Genomic DNA, 7,828 nt, shown 5'->3' on the forward strand with positions numbered 1-7,828 from the left:
TCACAGGGAATGTCGGAAACCAGTTGGGATCCAAGGTTTATTTAACGGAAAACAATCCGTTTTGCATCAAGTCTCTTTCATATCCATCCACCCCTAATGGGAGATAACTGTGGACGGAAGAGAACTGCCGGTGAAGGAACCGAGGGGTTTATGAGGAGACTTGACGAGTTCTATTATAACCATATGGAATATCTATTGTTATTGAACATTAGTCTGTGTATCGATGCTAACATTAAATGATTACATTGTGCAACATGGAGGGGAGGAGAGAGAGATATGGGGAGGAGGAGGGCGATTGTCGACAGAAACGGAGGTATATAAATGGTGTATGAGGATATAGAGAGGGGGTAAGAGGGAAGGCTACCTGTAAGCTTTCTGTAAGGTAAAGGAGAGAATAAGGATGGGGAAAGGAGGAATGGGGGAGACGGCCCCTAGACAAAGCAGCACAGCTATTTATCTCATTATCAGATCAGGTTGAGGGTAGCAAGTGAGTAGTGGTATGTTTTGTGGAGGATCGAAATTGTATCCAGCATGCCCCGGTGTGAGTGAATTTGGAGTGTTTGTCATGAGCTTGATGTATAAGCCCTTGTACACACGATCGGAGATTCCGACGGAATGTGTCCGATCGGCGCGTTTTGACGGATATTCCGACTGTGTGTGGTCTCCATCGGACTTTTTCCGTCGGAATATCCGTCGGACCAAATTTTCCATCATGCCGGAAATATTTTCTGCCAAAATGCTCCGATCGGACATACTCCGATCATGTGTAGAGAATTCCAATCGGACAAAGTGCCACGCATACTCAGATCAAATTCCTACATCAAAGCTATTGGCTACTAGCCTGAACGTAGTCCCGTCATATCGAAATAACGTCATCACGTTCTGAACGATCGGATTTTCCATCAACTTCGTCCAACCGTGTGTATGCAACAGTTTCAGACAAAATCCGACGGATTTGGTTGTCGGAATCTCCGACCGTGTGTACAAGGGCTAAGTCTTTCCATTTCTTCAGTGTTATCAATCTGTCGGTACCATTCACTCACAGTTGGTGTTCTTGTGGTTCTCCAATGTCTGGGGGATGCATTGTGTAGCGGCATTAACCACCTAACAACCGCCCATTGACGATTAACGGCTTCAGGGCAATTGTTTAACTCTGAGAGGTAGTTAATAAACGGCCTCTCACAATTCTGCTCTCGCATGCCTTCTAGGGCGCGCACACGAGAGCATCCATGACCGCTGGGTCCAGTGGACCCGGCACATCACGGTAAACGGTAAACGGCCGCTCATCGCGGTCATTTACCACGTGGTGTCCCGTCAAATGAAGGAGTGATCACTTGTAAACAAACCGGCATCATGTAATGACGCCGGTTCCTCCCTCCCCCTCTCTGTACCGATCGGTACAGAGGAGGGGGAAGAGATCGGTGTCAGCAGCGCTGTGGGCTGCATCTGCAGTGCCCACATCGCTGCTCACCGAAATTTAACCCCTCAATTCCCTGCCATTACTCTGCAATACCCTGCAATACCCTGCAATACTCTGCAATACTCTGCAATACCCTGCAACACTCTGCAACACCCTGCAACACTATGCAATTCTCTGCAACACCCGCCAATACCCTGCAATGCTCTGCAATGCCCGCCAATACCCTGCAACACTCTGCAACATCTGCCAATACCCTGCAATACTCTGCAATGCTCTGCAACACCCGCCAATACCCTGCAACACTCTGCAATGCTCTGCAACACCAGGCAATACCCTGCAACACTCTGCAATGCTCTGCAACACTCGCCAATACCCTGCAATGCTCTGCAACACCCGCCGATACCCTGCAAAACTCTGCAACACTCGCCAATACCCTGCAATACTCTGTAATGCTCTGCAACACCTGCCAATACCCTGCAACAATCTGCAACACCCAACACTACCCTGCAACACCCGCCAATACACTGCAACACTCTGCAATACCCACCAATACCCTGCAACACTCTGTAATGCTCTACAACACCCGCCAATACCCTGCAACACTCTGCAACACCCACCAATACCCTGCAACACTCTGCAACACCCGCCAATACCCTGCAACACTCTGCAACACCCGCCAATACCCTGCAGCACTCTGCAATGCTCTGCAACACCCACCAATACCCTACAACACTCTGCAATGCTCTGCAACACCCGCCAATACCCTGCAACACTCTGCAATGCTCGGCAAACACCCGCCAATACCCTGCAATGCTCTGCAACGCAATACTGTGCAGCACTATACTCTGAGATACCCAGCCATACCCAGTCATAGTCTGTGATACCCTGTAATACACAGCCATAGACATCCCCCCTCCCACCGCCCTCCGGTGCTTCTACCAACTCGCCAATACGATCAAATCCAGAATCTTTTTTTTTTCAGGCTTCCCAGCTTAGAGGTGAGATGCGGGGTCTTATTGACCCCACATCTCACTGTAAAGAGGACCTGTCATGCCATATTCCTATTACAAGGGATGTGTACATTCCTTGTAATAAGAATAAAAGTGATCAAAAAAATTATTTTTGGGGAAAAAAATGTCAAACTAAAATAAATAAAGTAAAATTAACAATAAAAAAAAATTAAAGCGCCCCTGTCCCCATGTGCTCGCATGGAGAAGTGAACGCATATGTAAGTCCCGCCCACATATGAAAACGGTGTTAAAACTACACATGTGAGGTATCGCTGCGAATGTTAGAGCGAGAGCACTAATTCTAGCCCTAGACCTCCTCTGTAACTCAAAACATATAACCAGTAAAAAAAAATTAAATCGTCGCCTATGGGGATTTTTAAGTAGCGACGTTTGGCGCCATTCCACGAGCGTGGGCAATTTTGAAGAGTGACATGTTAGGTATCTATTTACTCAGCGTAACTTCATCTTTTGCATTATGCAAAAATTGGGCTAACTTTACTTTTTTTTTTTTAAGCATAAAACTTTTTTTTAAAAAAAAAGCATTCAAAAAATTCCTGCGTAAATACCGTGCGAGATAAAAAGTTGCAATGACCACCATTGTATTCTCCGGGGTGTTTGCTAAAAAAAACATATATAATGTTTTGGGATTCTATGTAATTTTCTAGCAAATAAATGATGATTTTTACATGTAGGAGAGAAATGTCAGAATTGTCCTGGGTGCTCCAGAACGCCTGATGGCACTCCCTGCATGTTGGGCCTCTGTATGTGGCCACACTGTGTAAAAGTCTCACACATGTGGTATCGCCGTACTCGGGAGTAATAGCAGAATGTGTTTTGGGGTGTAATTTGTGGTATGCATATGCTGTGTGTGAGAAATAAACTGATAATATGACAATTTTGTGAAAAAAAAGTAAAAAAAAATCTTGATTTTGCAAAGAGTTCCCGAAATATTATCGCCCTTGAGTGGGAAAATATCGGTTGGCAACTACTAGGAATATCTACCCCCACCTGGGACCGAGGACGCCTATAAGAGGACTATAGACTACGACCTATCCCATCAAAAGCTGGAATACAATCCTCCGGGATTACAAGCGCTTTAGACCCACTGTCATAGGGCATGCGGGTCCAACATTTCTGGTAAGAGTACCTACTTTACATTTATCGAGTGTCGTGTCGTCAGATACTACTACAGACAAACAGATTGTTGCCGCTGGTCTTGTAGCCACCCTGGCCCATGGTCTATATGAAAAGATTGGCCACTCTTGCTTGTTATAATAAGAGGACTCCTCTATAGACTGATGAACTGACAATGATTTATTTTCCAGAATTCACGCTATGTAATCCCATTGTTACTACATCACACATTTACAATTGTATTCATAGTGCACTGGGCATTGCACATTGTACACAATGGTGTTCACGTTTATCTCACAGTAAGTGTGAGACCTTTTTTCTTTCAGCACAGGTGGTTTATATTCACTCTACAACTGTTTTGAGTTTTTTGGTGCTTACCTTTTTAGCACTACATTTTTTGTTTCACACTTGTATAGAAGGAGACATTGTTGCAATAAGTGTTAATAGGTTGAGAACAAATTTAATAAATATGTTTATGAAAAATATTAGCGCTCTTCCTACACAGTACAATATTTCCCAAATAGATGAATTTCCATGGGAAAAATGGGAAAATATAATTCAAAAGGATAAAGGTTTATTAATAGCTTTGGCTAAGGAATTGCAGAATGCAGAAGTATTGTTTAAACATGAACAAGGACATTTGCAAGAAATATCACATCAATGGTCAGAATTTTCAGGAAGTAATTGGTGGAAAAATGTAGTAATAGTGTATCAATTTGGGGAAAAACTTTGATAACTTCAACAGCAGGAAATATTTTATCACATCCTATTGTTATTCTTTTTATTATTATTATGTTATTTCTTATATTCCAGTTATGTTTGATGTTTAGAATGAAAAAATTATATTATCGAATTAGAAGTGAAATTAGGAAAGGAGATGATTTATTGCAAAATAAGCTTAAAAGGATAATGGGTTTTGGAGTTACGGATTCAGTTACACATGACAGAACATTTGGAGTTAGGGCACTTTCACACCACACCAGCCATAGCGATGGCGGTAAAACTGCGCTATTTTTACAGCATTACTACTGCATTTTACCACGTTTTTGGGGCACTAGCGGGTGTTTTAACTGTGTTTTACAAGTGTTATTGAAGCATGGGCATCAAAGAACCACCCACCTCCCTACATCACTTCCTGTTTACTTCCTGGTATCTTGTGAGGTGAGGGAGGATACAGAAAGAAGATGGAATTCATGGAGCTGTTCTTAATGTTTGCGCTACTGTATTGGGAAAATATCCACCAACAGAGGCAGCAACGTCAGTATTGGGTTCATCCCATCCTCCAAACACACAGCTCTATTGGGTAATTTGTGTTGCTATATGAGCACCTAAGAGTGCACCCAGACAAATTCAGAAACTACACTCGAATGCGTATTGGAATGTAAGTATAAATATCCTAATCCCACTACCACTAGTCCCAAATCCCTAACCCTAATCCCTCTCCCACTGGACCCAAATCCCTAACCCTAAACCTGCTCCCACTAGTCCCATAATCCCTAACACTAATCCCACTCCCACTGGTCCAATACCCCTAACCCTAATCCATCTCCCACTGGTCCCATACCCCTAACCTTAACCCTAATCCCACTCCCACTGATCCAATACCCCTAACCCTAACCCTAACCCTAATCCAACTCCCACTGGTCCCACACCCCTAATACTAACCCTAATCCCACTCCCACTGGTCCCATACCCCTAACCCTAATCCCACACCCACTGGTCCCAAACCCCTAACCCTAACCCTAATCCCACTCCCACTGGTCCCAAACCCCTAACCCTAATCCAACTCCCACTGGTCCCAAACCCCTAACCCTAACCTTAATCCCACTGGTACCAAACCCATAACCCTAATCCCACTCCCACTAGTCCCAAATCTCTAAACCTAATCCCGCTCCCACTAGTCCAAAATCTCCAACTCTAATCTCACTCCGACTGGTCCCATACCCCTAACTCTAACCCCACTCCCACTAGTCCCAAATCCCTAACCCTAATCCCACTCCAACTGGTCCCAAACCCCTTACCCTAACCCCAATCCCACTCCCACTGGTCCCATACCCCTAACCCTAACCCTAATCCCACTCCCACTAGTCCCAAATCGCTAACCCTAACCCTAATCCCACTCCACCTGGTCCCAAACCCCTTACCCTAACCCCAATCCCACTCCCAGTAGTCCCAAATCCCTTACCCTAACCCCGCTCCCACTTGTCCCAAATCCCTAACCCTAATCCTGCTCCTACTAGTCCCAAATCTCTAACCCAAACCCTAATCCCACTCCCACTGGTCCCATACCCCTAACCATAACCCTAATCCCTCTCCCATTGGTCCCAAATCCCAAATCTCCAACCCTATTCCCACTCCCACTGGTCCCAAATCCCAAATATCCAACCCTATTCCCACTCCTACTGGTCCCAAACCCCTAACCTTAACCCTAATCTCACTCCCACTGGTCCCAAACCCCTAACCCTAATTTCCACTCCCATTGGTCCCAAACCCCTAACCCTAATTCCACTCCCACTAGTCCCAAATCTCAAATATCTAACCCTAATCCCGCTCCCACTAGTCCCAAATCCCAAATCTCAAACTCTAATCCCACTCCCACTAGTCGCAAACCCCTAACCCTAACCCTAATCCCACTCCCATCAGTCCCAAATCCCTAACCCTAATTCCACTCCCACTGGTCCCAAACCCCTAACCCTGTAACCCTAATCTCACTTCCACTAGTCCAAAAATCAAAAACCCACAATAGCCTAAACATATTACCTATTTTCTGTCCCAAATTTGACTTTCTTCTGGATATGTTGTTGCCTGCCCTACTGAGAAATGATACCCACTACACAGAGACAATACCTCCATGTGAACGTTTGCTTATAACACTAAGGTAAATTCATAATGGTATATATAAGAAGACAAATTAATAAAGTATATCATGAATTTAATAAAGAAAACATCATTCATTTTAAAAACAAATATTTATTTGTAAACTGTAGAAAACTGAATATATTGCAATAAACTAGCATACACCAGTTAAACAACTGAATTATTATTTTTGTAAATATAACCAATATTAACAATTTGAAAGTTATATTAAAGAAAACAACAATAATGTAACAAAAAACAATATATTACAGGTCGTGATATAAGGGAGGGGTGGTATGGGACTCCTCTCGAGGGGGGTGAGATTGGTTATGCTGTGCTCTATACATGGGGAAACGGGCAGTGTCATAGGTGGGAGTAGGTGGGATGGGATACATTGTTGGTCCGGGGTACTGGATAGAAGCTGGAGCAGGGTAATGTAGGTTGGAAGGGCCAGGATATTGTATATTTCTATAATCATAATTCGTATACGTATCATTATTTTGCAAATCTGGTCTGGAGGTTGAACAACTTCTGTTTTGATATGTTTCAAAGACACGAAGAATGTCACTTCTCATGGCACACTGCCATTTTTTGTCCACCGAATCAATAAGTGGTATTAAACTGCGGGTAAAGACAGCACTATCCCCCATGTCTTTACGATGTGCAGCTAACATCTGCTTCACCACCTCCACAAAGTCCTCACATTGCTGTTGTTTAGTTTTTCCTTATCTTGCTGGCTCCGGTTCATTAGCCATCGGACTGCCTGGCTCATTTTTTGTCAAATGAAGGACAATTCGACATTGGAGGACCAGCCACATCCTCCTGCTGCTCAGTATCTTGCTCGTCTTCTGTTGCCGAGTCAACATTGCATTCGGTTCTGAAAAGAAATATAAGAAATATATTTCTTATAAAAGAAAAGAAATAAAGAAAAAAATAATCAATCAATCAATATATATATATATATATATATATATATATATATATATATATATATATATATATATAAAACTCAAAAATATATACTTACTCTCTCATATCCATGACAGGTTTGAGAAACTGAAGTTCCATAAAATGACAGAACACTCTTGTTTTTTTGGCACATGATCCGCTTCTTATTTGTAATTGTTTCTTGGGCTCCCTCCTATAATTGTCTTTCAATGTTTTCCATCTTTTTTAAGTTGTTCAACTGAAAGATATAAAATGATATCATGTTTTTATTTACAGATATCTTGCCACTGGTAATAGCTATACATCACTGCAATATGAATATCACATAGGCATATCCACAATTAGTGCGATAGTGAAGGTAACGTGTGATGCTATATGGAATCTAAAGACAGAATTCATGCCATTACCGAATAAAGATAAATGGAAAGATGTTGCCGATCGCTTCTGGAGTAATACAAAC

This window comes from Lithobates pipiens, unplaced genomic scaffold (assembly GCF_037356315.1).
Source record: "Lithobates pipiens isolate NorthernLeopardFrog02 unplaced genomic scaffold, aLitPip1_a1.2 Scaffold_41, whole genome shotgun sequence".
NCBI lineage: Eukaryota > Metazoa > Chordata > Amphibia > Anura > Ranidae > Lithobates > Lithobates pipiens.